Source organism: Atheta coriaria, unplaced genomic scaffold (assembly GCF_025399875.1).
Source record: "Atheta coriaria isolate IRGN ID8LTWV9N9 unplaced genomic scaffold, Caltech_Dcor_3.1 hic_scaffold_1_pilon, whole genome shotgun sequence".
Lineage (NCBI taxonomy): Eukaryota > Metazoa > Arthropoda > Insecta > Coleoptera > Staphylinidae > Dalotia > Dalotia coriaria.
In genome coordinates this window covers 3,444,589-3,463,632 of record NW_027045443.1, presented here as the reverse complement: position 1 = coordinate 3,463,632, position 19,044 = coordinate 3,444,589, and positions in this window count along the sequence as shown.

Sequence of the window (19,044 nt, the reverse complement as noted above, 5' to 3'; positions counted from 1 at the left end):
AATCAAACAACGCAAAAAAAGATTGCAGTTAATTATTCCCATTTGGGTCTCTTGCCAGCGCGCACAACGCTGTTGTCTATTTCGTTAGGAGGTGTTTGGATCTAATTTCGTTGTGTATGCGTGCGAGAAACTATTCGCGCCGACCTAGACCCAGACCCAGACCCTGGACGGTCTCTGCCCTGCCTATTAGACTAGACACCGACGCTAGACGCTCGCTAGACGCCTCGCGCACACACATCGACGGCGGCGCGTCGCACATGCAGGAGCGTCAACGACCAACCGCGTCCTTGGGCCTTCCTTGTCTATTTTATTAGCGTGCCTCGAATTACTACGAAACTACTAGCGGGTATTCAAATGCTCACAGACACACCCAGCAGCAGGATTCATTCAGCGCTACAATAGTAACAAAACAAATTTTACACTTTATATACATGGTAATTACTGGCGCAGACGAGTTTGTTTACGTTGCGGTGCGAAAAAATAAACTTAGCTACTTACATACACTAGGTCATAGACTTCGCAGACCGTCGTCGTCATCGTCCTGGCAGTGGGTGAGGTTCATGGTTCCACGCAATGTTAGAACCGATGACACATGCTTCTAAAATTACACACGAATAGAAACGTGTTTTATGGGCGTGCAACACTGACCTAGGATACGCCATAGAAAACTAAATCTAGTTCCGAACGAAATCCACCGCTACAACTCAAGGACATGCGAATATTTTTAAATTTAAATAGTTTAATTTTAGATGGGGCTGATATTGGGAGAATTTAAATTTCTAGGGCAAATCAATAGATGATGAAATGAAAAACTATTGCCCTGGTGGTAAAAATTGATAGGCAAATAGTGTGAAAATGTGAAAAAACTCGTTCAAGGTTGCGGCTGGCAGAATGTGTGTATTGTGTGTGCGCGCCGGCGAGTCGCGCCGCCGGTCCTCGCCGCAATGCATAGATTAATATACGACACGTCTATTTTTATAAACGAAATGCATCATCTATCGCCGCAGGCCAGTGTTAGTTTGCTTTGGCGTAGGTTAGTTTGGTGAATGACTAACACTTTTGCTTTCCAGCGAGCGTGCGCAAAACAACAACAACAAACGCCGCCGGAATACAAATCGCAGGAATGGAATAATTGCAATCTACGGCGTCAATGACACAATTCACATGTAAATACCGAAACGCGAAATTCTAGTACGACTAGTTTCACGTAGACAAAGCCCACAATGGACTCCGATGAAAAAAAATTCGCAACCCCTTTACGTTTGGCAAATTCTCCAATACGCCATTAATAAACCACTTCTCATTCTCTATAAGTTTTTTCTATTGAATGTGCGCAGGGCTTAGTTTCGAAGCAAACACACATAATTAAAGTACAGTAAAGTTCAAGTTCAATTTGTTGAATGCCCGGCGAGAGCATTCAGCGGATCGGATCTAAACGGGTACAGCGTTGAAGAAAAAAAAAAACGCACGCAGAAATATTCACATGTGATTCATGCGCCGGATTCGCCAATTCAAGCGCTGGCTTCTATTTATGTACCCTTCGGTGCGAAAAACTACCTAAATAGAAAACCTGTATTCGCAAGTCTGCACACATGTGTGGCTATTTTAAAAGGGCAGCGGGCATTTAATAGAACACACAATGGGCGCACAATCAAACGCGTCGCGATGGGGACGCCGATGAAAAAAATATGCATTCGCGAACAATGCCGGGGCGAGATTCTGCGGAAAACTAATCGCGAGTAGACAAACGCGACCCTCATGGACGGAGAGATGCATAGAGAAGACAACCTGAGATTTGCGCCGAACGCGACCGGTTTCTTTTATTTATTCGCACAATTCATTGCGAATAGCTTAGGTTATGGTTATTTTTTACATTCGCACGCGCTCCCTGCGTTTTATTCACGGGTAGATTTTAAAATTGCATTTGCAGAAAGAGACCTCAAGACTATGGCACTCATAGTTTTTGTTTTTACTTGCAACCCCTTTATTGGCATTGTTGTTTAGACGCTATTTTCCGGTTGGGGCATGTTTTTTTTTTTCATATTATATTTTTTAATTACAGCAAAACGTCGAAAAACTTTTGTTCGGCGAAAAAATAAACGCAGTAGTAGTTTCAACGTCCCCTTACTCCACAATTCGCGAATACATTGGGCTGACGTAATCTGCATTCATTCGGAATTTGAAGAGTCCCGAGTGCAGCAGACCACTACAACGACACACAACAAGTTGAAACCCTTAGTGTACCGGGAGGTGGTGTGTTGCCGGCCGAAAAGAAGCATTTGCACATTCGCTGGCCGGGCGCAACCCTTCCGCGCCATGCCTATTCAAATCTCTATTCCGCGCGCGCTCACCCCTCGGCTCTAACTACATTCCTCTCTATCTCGAACGCAACGCTTCTTTATTTCTCCTCGTTTGCATCGCTCGCCGCACCACTTGTACCAGATTTTTTTCGCCCCGCGCGCGCGGTGCTTTTTTTTAACTCCATCGTTTCATCATTTTTCTCCCTCTAATAGTCAATATTTTCAAACGAGCGATCTGCATACGCCAAGGGGTCTTTCTTCTTATTTCGTCCAAAAAGTTGAAACATCTCGTCTGCTTTTTAGCAAAATAATTAAAATTATTAAGTTGTATATTGCTACTACCGCGGAACAATGTGTTGTAGAATTCGCTGATTAATGAAGTTGTTTGCCGATTGTCGAAAATGTTGTGTAATTATGTTAATTGTTGTTTTAACACGATTATTTTCACTTCTAGGTAAAATTTGGTAAAATTCATGAACAAATTTGACCCAGCAGTGTGTGTTTTGGAATAATTTTTCAGATATGGATCATTCCGGGACGTAGTTTGAGGGTGGGCGCGGAGCGCAGAGACGGGAGTCCCCGGCGCGAGATGTTGATGTAGATGTAAAAGTAAAGTAGAAGTAGAAAGTAGAAGAAGAGCATAAAGCGGCCCACCGCCGTCGCCCGCCCGCCGCCCGCCGCGCGGTGTAGCGACTAGCTTTATTGATTTTATGTAACTAAGACATTTTCTTCTTCCCTTACAAATATAAGTTTTAAAACTAAGCACGGCGCGACCCCCCGCCAGCATCCGCCACAACGCGGCCTCGCAGCGCCGGCGACCTCGCGACTCCTCCGCGGAAGGTCGGGCGGGTGGCGGCGACGAAAATGAGGAACTGCCTGCCGCCCTCCTCGCACGTCTGCCGCGACCGGCAACTGTGTAGATGTACTCGATGGTTGTACGTGCAGGGGCGATGCGGGGCGCTTGCTAACTTGCCGCAGAGATCCAGAAAGATCTCGCAGAAAACTACGAAACTACCGAGATGGTCGAATGAGGAAAGAGGATGAAGTGAAATGAACGCGACGCATAAAAGGCGCCGCGGATGCTAAGGGGTTGAAAGGATTTGCGAGACAGTTGCTGCGAGGGGGTGGCGGAAGAAAACTTGTATCTAGGCGGTTGCTGCTGCTTCTTCTTCTTCTTCTTCGCCACCTAGTGTAAAGATCCATTCTTTACTTATAACTTTCGACCTACACTCTTGCTGCTGCCGCTACCGCGGTGAAACAGTTATGCGAGGAACCAACTAACCGTGCCCACCCCTCTAAATCCCCAATAGATATTACAGTTTTCTCCCGCGCTCGCTGTATTTATCAACTTGGGAGGGTTTTTGTTCTCTAGTCCGCAAGTAATTGGGAAAATTTCCGAACTTTGCATATTAATGTTGAAATACTTAATCCCTCTAACCCCCGGTTGGTTACAAATTAAATTTTTCCAAAAAATTACATGTTTGCAGAGATTTTTAATATCAAGTGGGTTTGCATTAGAGTTGACGTGTTGTCGTGACTCCTTGACAGTTGTATCGCCGCGTCCTCGCGATTGTTAAACGCCACATAAAGCGGTAAGCGGTAACGAATTCAACAAGATGGTAACGAATCGTCGGCGTCCGCTTTGTGCGGGCGGGCGAGGAGATTTATTGCGGTTTCCGTGGAACGCCGCCGCCGAGGCGCGCCGCCAACCCTTGCACCACACACGCACGCCGTCTGTCACTTACGCACGCCAGACGCCGCCAACTCGTTGGATTCCTACAACTTATTACGGGGGACTTCCTCCTGGAATGGAAATGGGACATAGAATACCTTCTAATGAGATTTTATCTTTTTGGGATGTAGGTACCTATTGATGATTGAAGGTATAGCTTGTTGTGATTTCTAGACGTGTGTAATTTAGGTCGTGCAGGATTTACTGGCGTGGGGCCTACGAAAGGTTGCAGGCCGCGTTATGCACCCGCCGAAAAGCGCGCATATGCATGTGCACGCCGGGCGAATTTCGCGTGACGGGCGCGACGGTGTGACGGCGTGACCCCCCTCGACACATTCGGCCGACGCGAGGTTCATGGACCTCGGGGCCTAGGAGCGCGTGGACGCATGGATGCACTTTCGGCCGTCTTTTGGGCGAACCGCGTCCTGCAAAAAAACAACACCAAGAGTATACTCATGCGTTGCTGGGCATAGTGTCCTAAAGTTGAGCTTCGCTCTATTCTCTGGGCTCTTCTCTGGCGACTCCCAAACCGGATTCCGCAGCGAAAAAAATCCGACTAGTGCACGAATTTTTTTCATCTAATACCCCATGCGTGGATATTTCTGTATTCTGCAGCTGCTCAATGTCCTAATCAGATGAATTTTGCGAAATCCGTGGGAATTTGAATCACACCACCACCACCAAAAGTAGTACCCGAAAAAAACCAGCACCGACAAACGAATATGAAAATATTTTTACGATTGCCGGTGTGCATGCGCTTGCAATTACATTTTAGCGTGTGTGGCTTCTTTGAAAATCGCATTTCTCGGCCGCGTCCGCTTGTAAACATAGTTTAGGCGCGTCGCTGGTGCATGACGAACGGCACGGCGCGATTTCGGGGCCCCTCGCTGAAATTCGCAGCCCGCTGCTTGCAGCACACATGCACGCGGACGACCTTCGGAGCGTTTTAAAAACGCCAGCGTTCGTTGAACGAATCAGCCGAATTGACTAACCAAAGTGCATTAACTTTCGATGCGCGTCCGCCGCGGGTTTTTTTCGACTTAGCCTAAACACCACTACTTATTTATGTACATACACTCGCTACTCGCTTACTCCTTTTTGTATTTCTTTGCTTACCCAGGGCGTACAAAAATGACAAAACAAAGTTGCGCGCATTTTTCGTGCCGAAATAATAATTGTAACCGCTGCGTAATGGACATGAATAACAAGCAAGCAATCGCAACGAGAGTAAAACAACCCAGCGAAGATATAATGTTTGTCCGCAGCGCTAATAAATAATTTCAATGACTCAAAACGCGCGCGCGGCAGTCAAAACAATGTCGTAAACAATAGTAGATACGTTGAACTGTCTATAACTAAATTACTAAATAACACACTAATAATAATTAAGTTAACCGTAAATGTGTTGTGTTATTATACAGCAATTAAATTTCAACTTTGTAAATATTACTAGATGTTTCTAGTTTACCAATAACCGATAATAAAAAAACCTCTCGAATCTATCGAATCTAGTCACATTTCCTTGTCTGTCGCAACATTGACACTGAATCTCTATGATACTAGTTCAAGTGTTGTAATTTTTCGTAAACGACTTGTTCTTGGCGTGCGGAGCGATAAGGTAAAAAAAATGATAATTTGCGGTTGTGAGGTCATCGCATTGCACAAAAAAAGCGTGCACGGACGTCAGAATGTCGTAATGTATCATTTAGCGTTTTAGGGTTTTCGCAGTGTGCATGTTTTTCGGCGATGGGGCCGGCTGGGCGATCGGAGTTTCAATTTTCGGCGCGCCGCGGTGTTTATTACTGCAGTTGTGTGGCCAACTTCGGTTCACTGCACTCGTGCACTCGAAATTTCAGCTTGCGAAGCGCGAATCAACCGCGAACGCGACGATGTCGGGGCTAATGTCTTGCTATTACACTGGATGATTCCCAGTATTCTATCTGCATTTACATTTTCAAGTTTTGCAGCATTGGGGACCGAAAAACGGTATAAAATGGTGGGGGTAACGAAATGCTTAGAAAAGTCGTTATTTGCAACAATTTTTCAAAAATTCATGTATATTTTAATATTTTATAACTTAGGGATCGAAAAACGGTAAAAATAGAGTGGAGGTAACGTAATAATTACAAATGTCATTACTGTGACAATTTATCAAAATTTTCTACTTTTCTAACTCGTATATTACCATTAGATACAAAAAGGGGTAAAAAGAGTGGGGATAACGAAATGATTAGAAGTGTTATTTCGTCAATTTTTTAAGTTTTTTAAATCGTGTCAAATACCATAAGGGGCTGAGAAATTGTAATAAAATAGATGGGGATAACAAAATAATTAGGAATATTGTTATCTGCGACGATTTTTTCAGTAATCATGGCACGACAACCGCATTTATTGTGTATGACGCGTATTTATTTGGTACCTTTATCCACACCATCCGCAATGCACATTAATTTGCATAATTAATTTATTAACGCGCCAGTGTGCGTGCGTAAAATTGCATTTAATTCACACGCGCGTACAAGGTGTTTCACAAGCGTGTGATGCGGTCGCAATCGAGGCTCGCGATTTTTGCGCTCACTATTAATAACAAGCGCTGATAAGACGCGCAAGACTCGCGCGGAAAAACAAATTTCATGCAAAGTGTAGCAACGAACAACAGCCGAGTCGGCGCAGCATTCGTCACACGACCATGTATGCAATCGCGGGCAATCGCGGTGTGAGTGCATTTGGTGCATTTGTAATCCGCTTCATTTTTCGCCGTTATTTGGGCAAAATTCGGGACGCCGAGCGCATTATTATTCATTTTCGCCGTGGCTATCAGAAATGCATAGGTGTAATCGGCATGGATTTGGTTCATAAAGCGCGCACAATAAAATGTGCACTTTTATTCAACACCGACATGCATACTGTGCAAATTTATAATGCGCACGTATATCGCAAACAATAGCAATAAATAAAATATAATATTATTAAAACTGTGCATCGATAATGGTGCCTGCACTGGGCATATCTGACCAATCTTCGTTTCAAAGCAAAAAACGCTGCGTTTATTTCGCGCAGCGTTTGCAACACTCATTGTTGTGAGGAATGGGATTGCATTATTTTTAGTAGTTGAATTAAAACATATAAACAATGGCGGATCATCATATGTATGGCGTATTGAGTCGGTCGGCTTAAAATAAACTGTATTTTGAATAAATTCATATTTTATGTTCAATTTTTTTGTATAAACATAAGTTTTTGCGTCCAAAAGCGGCAAATAAAATCAACATAACCTCATCTAACCTAACTCATGCTTATAACAGATTAGGTAACTATGCGAATAATTTATTAACTTAGTATTTAGCAAAAATAACTGCGTAATATGTAATTTTTGCTATTTTAAGTTTGTAGACAAATGAATGATAAAATAATAAGTGTTATTGCAAATAAGCTGATAATTGATTAGAAATTTGAAGTTTCCGTGGTTAATACCTAGAAATAAAAGTTATTCGCGCTATTTTTAACTATGAGGTTACAATATCCAATAATATTAAACTTGTTATCAACATTTTTATCAGTTTTATTATTACCAAGAAACGGTGTTGTGATAAAAATCACACTATATCAAGTGTGAATGATGAATGTATAATGTGTGGCTGGTCGGAAAGTTGCGCGGGATGAAGAGTAGCACCGTAAAAGTATTGATTAAAGGCGGCCAATTAACAATGGAGATAAAGAATGGAATAAAAATGGCAACACAAAGAAAACGTCAAACGTGCAACTCATAAAAACGAGCCGCCCCAAACACACGCACGCGCGCAAAAGTAAAAACTCAAAGAAAGATAAGTAACGACGACCATCGAGTAGCGGCGGCGCAGCTCGGAAGAAAGCATAATAAAAGCGCGGGCCCGCGAGGCGGCGCAAAGAAAGAAACATAAAAAAGTAAAAAATATATCTATAGTGAGTATAAAAGTGTACATAGTAAAAAATGTATACATAAAAAAGAAGCGGGGCATACATAATTAAATCTGAAATAGAAACGTCAATACTCTTTCGCGGGTGCCGGGGGCGGGCGGGTGCTCGCGCGCTCGCGCTTTTTTCTCTGTCTGCCGGAGCACGCTGACTCTCTTTTTACGAAATTCGCGAAATACGGCCGTCCGCATATCTGCATATCCTGGCCGCGCGCCACCCCTGTGCGCTCATGTAGTTGCCGCCGCCTCTCCGCGCCGTGTTCATCCTCGTTTAGTTTCGCCTGCAAAACCACGCCTAACTTTTAAATTTTACTAATTCTGCGCAACTCTCTCAACCCCCGGCGCGGCGGCGCTCGTTCATTATATTATATTTTTACAGCATTTAAAACCTAAAAATCTATAAATTTTCAGCTACGCGTTTCGCGCGCCGACTCCGCGCCGCCGCTGCCGCTGCCAACTTCGCAAATCTCGCAGCGCACAAAGCGCCAACTAAAACTCGACTTATTATTCAGTATCAAAGGCTTACAACCGGGTAAAACTACTTTTTTTCACCTCAAAACTTTCACTGAACTTATTTATTTATTTATTCGGATTTTTGGCAAATAACCTGCCATCAGATATCACAACCTCACAACCCCTGAAAGCATCGATAATGAATGAGCATAAAAATAGTAACGCATGAGGAGAGGGTTAAAAAAAGAAAGGCAGGCGAAAAACACTGAAAGACAGGAAGAGAGGTCGTGGAAAAAGGGTTTTTGTTGCTTCAAGGGTACAAACATGCTAGGGACGCAGGCGGGGGAGGATAGCGAAGGTAGCGCGTGTGCAGGGCGGAAATTGGGGGAATGCGAAATGTAAAATGTGAAAAACCACCGCCGGCGCGCTTAAATCATCCTCGAAATCGAACGGGGACGCCGAGGACAAGGACGAAACGACGCCGGTACAAGGGGAATGAAGAGAGGGTGCGTATAGGGAAGTATAGGCACGTGTTGATTCTTTGTTTCTCGGAGGAGGCGAAAAAAAAACACAGGAATATTATATAATAATAAATAATACGAGTGTTAATTATTTTAATTGCTAATTAACGCAAAAATCTAATTAATACGTAATTATAATTTCTGCAAGCGGGGAAAAAATGCGCGCTGTAAACATTCGCAATTACGGAAAATAATTGAATAGTGGCGGGTTTTTAATTAAACAATAATAAGCAATTATGTTTTTGTTTATTTATCGTTTTTGGCATCCGCGCAAACAAACATGTTTATATTTTTGCCCGTGCGTTATAAATGAGGTGGTTTTATGCGAAAGCGAACTATACCCGCCGCCCCTCGACGGCAGCACTGCCGCCACCGCCCCGCGCGCACCCCTTCATCGCTGACCTAGCTCACTCATCTCGGGGACCCGCGCACTCTACTCGTTCGTTCGTTATAAAATTCGCCGGTTGAAAACCACCCTCGCGGTGTTAAAAAGTTTCGATCAATATGAATATGCTTTAAAATTGTGGATTTTATTTCAACAGGCTGCCGACTGCCGGCGCGAGCGTCGCAAGTGCGCGCGGGGGGCCGACTGCCGCCAGGCTGGTCCACGCGCTCTCTTTTTCCTCGCATTTCCCGTACTTTTACATACACGCACGCTGCCGCCGCACTCTCATTCTTTCGTTTCGCGCGGTACATACCCGAAACGTATAGTTGTCGGCGGAGCACATCCGCCCCCGGGACTACCCGCAGTTCACGTTTTACCTTACCCCGCCGCCCCGGCCGCCCCCCGCCCGCTGAAACCAAAATTCATTTTGCGTTTCGCTTTTTCTAATGAACACGAACGAATGCGCATGGAAACGGCGGGGGAGGGTGGAGCGGGCCCAGGAGCGGCAATGTCACCGATATGTGCGAGCATCCCTCTTCTCGCCGGGGACCAGCTTTTTTCCCACCTACAATTGCTCTCTCTCTGGTTTTTAAGCATTCGCAACTCACAACCCCTTTTTATTCAGCATTAATTTGCGTGCCGACGTCACCCCCAGCATCCCTCTCACCCACGGCAAATACATGTTTGTCAGTGTCGGGCGGCAAGGCCAGGGGTCGCATCGTCGAATGCACAAATGAATCGGATTGAGCTACATCTTCTACGTCAGTAAATTATTCTAATTAGCCACCAGCACGAAATATCTAAATATATTGCATTAGAAAAAATGTGTGTGTTTTTTGTAAATGAAAATAACCGAAAACGAAAGCCAGCAGCGAAAATAAATGTCCTTTGATGTCCTTGTCGTGACGTCTGGTTTTATTTCGGCGCCTCTTTTGCAACGAAGCAACATTCATTTTAAAAGCGGTTTTAATATTTCATTCCATTATGAATATCCGCGCGCGCATATGTGTACGACATACATCATAATAGAATTTTTGCGAATCTCACCCCCTGCACACACAACCACACATGCGAATATTTTCGGGGCATGGACGCAGTGTATGCAAACGAGATCTCATTATACATATCGGGTTAGTTTTGAGTTGAAGCTCGAAGTTTGAGTTCCCTACGCACATCCACGTTTTTCCAGCGCGAGGGGATGACAAGTCGGGAGGAGCTAGGGCTTCATCAGGGGTGGCTCAGTTGAAAATCTGAAAAAAATATAGATTAGAACTACATAAATATTCGATTTTTACTTTATTTTTGCAAATTTTTGATTCAAAACACGGCGTAACTATTTGGTAACAAGGATGGTAAATACCCCCTACCCCTTTTTGTGAGAGGGGGGGGGGTAGTTTTATTAAAATTAAATTTCCATCTGCCGATTTTTACTAGTGAATGATTTAATTTTGTTGGAAAATATTTCTTGATGCGCCCCTGCAGTGTAGCAAGAAAGAGGAGAGGTAGACAAGTTTGGCCAACATATTATAAAATATATAACGAACAAAGAGACTCATTCTAATGCTGACTCTTTCTATATGCTGCCTATGAGGGCATAAAATATGAAACAAAATTTTGTCGGATGCTGGCTGGCAGTGGGTGGCATTGGCATGAGGCGGGGCGGCGCGGGCGGCATCAAACACAACAAAACAAAATAGAAAGAGAACCGATACCGAAGCTAGTATCGTATCCATAAAACATATTCCCCTAAACACTGCAGGGAATAAAAGTGGGAAACGCGGAAAAAGGGGGAAACGTAGAAAAAGGGGATTGTGTGCGAGCGGGATGCTGTTGCTGTTATTGCGCGCATTGCCATTGTGGCGGGGCCGGCAGGGGCTGCTGTCGGGCGAACGCGGGGAGGCGAGGTGTGCGCGCTGAAAAGTTCCGCGGCGCTCGGTGCCTCTCGATGTGTACGAAACGATGCCCTAAAAACGCAAAATAGAGAAGCGAAAATATGTACAAAAGAGAATAACCTCATGTCGGCCTCCCGCGCGCTGTTCCCGCCTCGCCGCTCCCCGCTCCGCGCGCATCTTGTGTTCCGCGCGCCCGAATAGTACAAAACGCAAATGTACGACGAGCGTAATTCCGATTCTCTCGCTCGGGCGGGCGGCGGCGGCGGCAGCGGTGGCTGCGTAGGTAGCCAACTATACAGGGCGACCTAATTTTTATCGTAATTCGCCAAATTGCCCGTTCGGCCGTGATTTACATACAAATTAAGGCACGCATTGAAGATGTATCTCGCTAATTGCCATAATTCTTGAGAATATTTTGCATATCGGATGATAATTCTATGTTTTATTTAAATTTCCTTAATTAAAATCAATTTGGTATGTATGTTTTTAAAATTTGGATAAAAACAGCAAAAATCGATCATCAGTCTAGAATGATCCCATTTTTTGTTCTAGTGACTCGTCTATTGGTGCCGCGACGCTAAAAAGTTCCCTACCGGCCCCCTGGCCCCGCGCTGTCATTGATATCGGCGGCGGCAATGGCTTCGAAATTCATTTACCCTTCGCTCGCTGTCCCTATCAATCTCCGCGCTCTTATCACCGCCGGGGCGCGCTCCATCTTTATTTCCTCGTTTCACCCCCTGCCCCCATCCTCTGCTAGCCGCCACATACGCAAATGTATGCCCGTATTTAGTGTGCGCTTTATTGTTTGCGCGCATTCGAAATTCGCTCAACGGGCACCCCTTTTTTCTGCGTTTTACTATAATCGCCCCCCCCCGATGTAATCATGGGGTGCGTGGTGGTTGCCGGAGGCTGTTCGTGCGAAATGTTGGCGAATATCTCTCTCCTCCTGTCGCTAGGTGCACGTGTGGGCAACGTTAAACCGCCCTCTATTTTTCGGCCTCGCGCGGGACATTATAACATTATGCAAAGCAGGGCAATGGCCAGCGGGGCGGTTTGCCGCTATACAAATTACGAATGTGTACGTTTTGGAAAATACTGGGCGATTGCGATTTTGGGTGGAAGTGCGTATTTGCTTTGTTAATGTGCGTCGTTAAAATTCGGCCGGATTTAATGAATTAGACAGATATAAAATTATTTACGCTCGGAAATTATCCGCTTTTAAATGTCAAAGTTTGCACTCGAAACTAGAAGGAAATAAAAACATTTCCGAAACTATAGCGTGCCGATTAGCAAGTGCGTGAGGTGCAAACTTTGAATTCACGTAGTTGGCAACTTAATTAAAGGTAGTGCGAGTTTATCATCGAATTACCTCCGGTTCCCCTATGCTTGGGGGTGGCGAGCTCAAAAATCAAACGCGCGTAACGCGACCCGTCGAATATTTCGGCACGTTGCCCTATTTTTGGACGTTTTGTCGCAAATAGCATAGTTGGGGTTGTTCCCCTTGGGTGCACAGCATGCCCAACACATCCGTCCCCCGCCCCCGACAAGGAAGCTCCCGCGCCGCGTGCCTAAATAAGGAAAGAAGCAATTTAAAAGTTGGCAATACTTTCGGGGGCGCGAGTTTTTATTGATTAACGAAATTTAATACATTTAAATGAACGAACGAACGGCGGTGCGATGGCAACGCGGGCGAGCGCGGATGCTGGCGTGCGCGAGCGCCGCCGCCGCCTCTGCCGCCCGGGCCACCCCGCTTCGAAAACATGAAAACGCAAAAATACGAAAACGCGAAAACTAATACACGTACAAGTGCGCCGCGGCATCGAGTACAAGAAGTTTGCGCGCTTCGCCCGCGCCGGGGGGATTTGCGACGGCGACGCTCCCCGCAGTTGCCATGGGGGCGATAGGCGCGCGCGGGGCGACGCGAAGGGGTGATGTTTTTCATAAATAAGCGCGCATAAACGAGCAACGCCCTCTCCGAGAGTGCGCTATTTATTTATGTAATAAAATACAATAATGGTGCATTAAGACGCGCGCGCCGAGCGACCGATTCGGAAACTACGACCCACCCACCCCCAGACACCCGCTGACGCGCGATGAGATATACATTTTATTTTAAAAGTTCACATTTATATTTGAAATGGCAGGGCGGAGATGTATTATTGCTAATAAAAGTAAAAACGAGCCGTTTTATTTCGAGGAGACGAGCGGCGGGGTCCGAGGGGGTGAATGTGAGAAATGTTAAACGGAAATATGCCGAAAGGAAACGGGATAATTTTCACCCCTTGGACGAAAAATTGTGTTGGCGGCCCGACGATGAAAGCAGGCGCCAAATGCAACAATTAAAAGTCCAATTAAAAACCGCGTTTATGAACAGGAAACGCTAAAACATTAAAAGGAATGAAATACAAAAATTTCCTCTTCATTTTTTTTCATTGTTTCCGTTACGCGACTATTTTCGCCCTGTCTCTTTGTCCAGACTTTTCTAATTGGGTTTTCTTCTATTTTAATTGAAACTTTTTCACCCCTTTGCCCTTTCCCTTCGTTTGTTATTAATCTTTCTGTACAAAACATAAATCACGCAGCAAATTAAAAACAAAAAAAAACATTCGTAAAAATTCGACATATGGAAATGAAAAGAGTTTGGTAGAGAAAAAAGTTTCGCGGTCCTGATGAGCAACCTGGCGTGACGAAGTGCGGGCGGCAGGGGTGCGTGGGGGCTGGGGAGAACGCGATTGGAAAATTGTACACATTTATTTTGGAATTGACAGGAAATCCATACTAATTTTCCATCGCCAATCAGAATATCTGCTTTTAATGCGAAATCATTTTTATGTGGAAATAGCGCGGCGGAGAGGCGGCGCGCGGCATCCCGAAACGCAAGAGTATCGAGCAGGCGAAGGACGGCGCGCGTTTTTCCATATTCGCACGCGCAATCCCATCACCACCCACCGACGCACACTATCGAAGCGCGACTAAGCCAAACGTTACGCACGTTCACCACCACACGCGTTAAAAACATTTAAAAATCGCGAGCGCACGTTGAAATAAAAACAGAAACAACAAAAAACGAGAGCGATTTCGATTTCATTATTGCAAAATGAAAACGAAATGAAAATTCCTTTGTTATCGGTTTTTATCTTGTGGTACGGCGCTGAAAAATTGAAAAACGCGCGAAAGTGAAACGCGGAAAACCGGAATGCGCCTGTCCCCGCCGCCTCAGCTACGAATTACAAACGCTCACGTCGTTTTGTACCTGTCCGCCTGCCTTTCCTGCCTCGCGCCGGAAAGCGAATTGATAAATACATAATGAGAAATATGACAAACAAAAGCGAAATGCCAAAATGCGAGATGTTATTCTTCGACTTCTGGTTTCCTTCTTTTGCCCGCGTGGACATTTATTATTTACGTTCGGCTTCGAAGTCTTCGGTCGCATTATCCTGATGGCGCTGTCTGTCTTTTTTAACCCCTCGGTTTACCGTCGTTTTTGCTTTTACTTTACATCATCTATTTGCTTACGTTACGCCATGTTGCGAAGAACGGTTCATCAGCACTTCATATTTCTGTATCTAGACATTGCGCGCTGGCAGGTCAGAAATAATCGCTAATAACGGTGCAGGTTCCACCCGAGAAGTATGTCTAGAAAGTTGAACTCGACAAAGAAACCCATCCCATCGTTCTTCTTCCTTTGGAGGATCGCCGCACAAACGTCCGCATCTCATCGCATCGCGATTGCAATAACGGTACAGAATGAGGCTGCATTTGACCTCAAGCTCATGCCACCAAAAAATATGCACGCAGTCGAGATCATGGTTATCAGGACCAGGCGTCAATTCTTTTATTGCGCTTTTTTCGATCTGCCCGCGACTGGAGGTAATTTTTATTAATGATCACCGCGTGTTGCATACAGGGTATTCCCAATGCATATCAAACACTCGCTGGTGAATTTTATTGATGGATCGATGAGTGAAAGAAAAAGAAAACCGACGTTATACCTATTGATTGATTACGCACATGGGATTTGCATATTTGATATTTTCAGACTAATATTGTAAATTTCCAGCAAAAAAAATTCCTTTTTCGCTAATTTTTATACACAAACCTCAAATAAAACACAAAATTAAGGTAAAAATCACGCCGCTGACTTCAATCAGCTTTCATTCAGTCGAAATTGATTTTTTTGAGTCAAAAACATAATTTTAAATATCTAGGAGAATAACTCTGCGTAATATTTTATTAAATGGAATTTTTAATTAGGAGGAAATCAAAAGGAATCTAATTTTACCTTTCGCCCGGAATTTCTTCAATGCGACACAAAGAACGTATTTGAATCCCTTGCTTCTTTCAATATTCAGTACACCGAATTAAAATTAAGTTTCATATATTAAAATGAATTTTCCGATACTGATGGCGCACGAGTGTGTGGGTGCTGGATGTTTCCATGGCTCGCGTTCGTCATATTCATTTCGTTCGCGGAAATGTTCACCCCATCAACCTCTTTCCGGCTTCTTCGCGGGATGTCGTCTCGTAGGCAGTTGCGTGGTAGGGGTTATTACGTCTGCGTGTATTTTTAATAACAACATTGATTGAGAGCACAACAATAACAAATTTCAATAGAAATCTTCGGCATGATGCGTTTTAATCGGAATTATCGCATTGAATGATGCATTTCGAATGTGTTTTAATTTTCTTTTGTCATTATTTTCGCATTTCAAAATGTTGACATGACCACCGGCAGATATTTAACAACTCTGTGTGCTTTTATCGAATGTGTCACGTCGTTTTATCAACGCGATGCATGCGAATGTGTACGTAATTTAAAATATTTTTCAATGCAAAAGGGGGGGAGCCTTTTCGCAATTGTGGACGTTTTGCGCTGGTTTCGGCTGCCAATCAAGCATTATTAAGCATTATGTTTATGCATGAACGTGTAAAAATGTTGGCGTGTTATCGAATTTCGGCTTTTATTCAATTCGCGTGTTTAGTTGGGTTATTTTTTATCAAATTCGTGAAATTTAAATTAAAAATTACATGATTTATAAGGGTACTACCTGCGTGTTAATTTGCGCGCAGCCAGAAAAAAAAACTCGCGGCAAAGCTGATAACATTGTGCGGACAAATGCGGAGAGCTTTCCATTGTTGATTTTGCACTTGTTTTCGTTTTATTTTTTACCCTTGCGAGAAAAAGAATGTCGCTATTATATGGTTAATATTCACGTATTGTATCTTTTTTTTATCCATAGGCAACCAGGCTACCACGATGCACTACTGTGGTTTTGCACTAGCGCGCATGCGCATTGAATCAATTGGTGTGCATTATGTGGGATTTGCAATATGTACCAAACAAATATGAAATTAAATTCTGAATAAACAGCAATCGTGATATGCGGATGTGATATGATGATATGTTTTGATGCGATAAGGCTCCGCGCCGGGGGCAAAACAAATCCGAACAAATGAACGTCGCAAAAAGTAAACACGACCATTTCGATATGTGCGGCCGTCACGAAAAAAGCACGCGATGGGTTTAATCTGCGCGCATCTGCCCATCGCGCCGCCCCCCACGTCACTTACGCCGCGTTATTCGCATTATCAACACATCATGCATATACGTCATTCCGCGCGCGCGTTAATGTTGTTGCTGTCGTTTTGTTTCGCCCTTTTGTCTCGTTTGTTTACACGTTTTCTTTACATTTTACATTTTCGGCGGCGGCGTTTTTGTTTGCGCCGCGAATCGGCGTTATGTTTGCGCTTCTTCTTTGCGCGTACGCAACACGTACGCAAACGGACGTGCGAAAGCGTTTAGCGATCTCGCCGCCCCCTGTCCTCGCAATTGTTGCGTTTCGCGTTTTTGACTCGCGGCGTTATGATTTCATAACCGGGCTCGCGTGGGCGGCCCGCCGAATGCGGAATAAATCAATAGTTTTCAGCGGCGGCGGTGTTTAACAAAGACATAAGATAGCGTAACGAACGCACTCGTATTTTTGCATTCTTTAAGTACCTTCGCGCGCTGGTGTGCGACGTGCGTAAGCACTTGTTACTCGTTCAATTCCCATCAGGCACGTGCCGTCAGTTTTCATCTTGTTTTCCCTTTTTGCCATCTTTGCTCGCACATCAATCTTGGCCGCGTGCCGTCTTGCTTTTTCTTGTTTTCCTGCTTTTCTTCGATTTGCTTTCCTTCCCTCCTGTTTTGCATTTCAGACATTATATACATTTTATATACGCCTGTATTAAAACATATCATCGCGTTACATTACCGACATATAATTATTTAAATTTTTAATCAATTTCCACGATGTTTTTAAAATGTGTGCAAAAAATATCGCGAATAAGATCATTTTGTTTTGCTATGAGTATTTTGGTTCCTTTTGAAAATACGGCCCTGAAAACTAAAAACGCGCTGTTTACTCGCGCATGTTTGACAGAACGCCGAAAAGAAACGCAAAGGAAAGTAAGGAATCCTCCTGGAGGAGTTTTACGGCGGCGAAGAGATGAAAATGGAAATATTATATAAATAGCGCACGGTATTGCAAACAACAAACAAGCTTGCGCGACGAGAGCGTTCAGGGGCGCGCACCACCACTAGCGGTGCGGGGTGCGCTCGGATCGAACGTGAAAAATGAGGAACGCCGAAGCGCGAACAAAGAGCGCGCCGCGGGGGGAGCGCGCGCGGAATGAGGGAAATTTTAATACACTTAGTTATAAAATTTCAGCCGACTGCCACCCGTGCACGGAAACAAAGAACCCGCTGCGACCTGGAATCCTCGAATCGTTAAATTGAATCAAACGAAAAGTGGCGTAGCAACATTCGTGCGCTACTGCTCATGCGCATAAGGAATCATCACGTTGAAACCGCACTCGGTTTTTGGCAAATCCTGATGCAAAAGTTGCAACTCGGAATCTAGGTCAACGGCAAAATGCACCACACCAGCCCATCGACATCGACATCGCGTCCTATTCATTCGACGAGAAAGAAACGAGAAACAAGAAACAAGTTCGCGGCCAAACGGTGGAATTAAACGCGAAAAAGAAAGAGCGAGGCAGCGAGGCGCAAAAAAGCGCTTAGCAACAAGCATCTCGCGCACCAGCTAAGCTCAAAGCTGCAACCCAAAACCGCAGAAGCGCGAGTTCATGACGCAATGCACAAATGCACAAATCCAATGCGCATCCGCGACATTTGCAGCTTTTTTGGTTGCTGTGTGAGTCATGACCAACGCACGTTTAACCACCCCACAGGAGCAGGAGCTGATGAGCTTTCCGCATTAGGGTGACATCTATACGAACAGTGGAAGAGGTGCTAGAAAAGGCGCATTTATTACCCAGCTTATTAGCCTTGGCAAGCGCGCAAATAAAACGAATCAAGCTCTCTTTTATTGATTGAAATGGGTTTTTGTGGTCGCCGCCCTCGGGCAGGCTCAGCCTCATCTCGACACTATTTATTACCGAATTGAATGAATGCAAAACCGTTATCTGCGGGCCGGTGTGGTGCGATGTGCTAACTTTCTCTCAAATTTGCAAAGAAAGAAAGAAAAACGTGTGCACATGCTCCCCGCTTTGTTAGTTTCTCTTTTTTTAGCTTAGCTCGGCTCGTCTCCTTTTTTCGCGACCATATTTAACGTCGCCAACTACCCACGGCCACTCCGTGAGTAAGTAAGACGCAATGAGAACAAAGACGACGCTAAAGACGTGCCGTCAATTTGCCGGACTAGATGGAACTTTCCAATTCGAATTTGATTGTTTCTCAGGCAATTTCGGAGTGTAATTGCCGGAAACCGCCATGTTAAAAATGCATTCAAAATATATCAGCAATA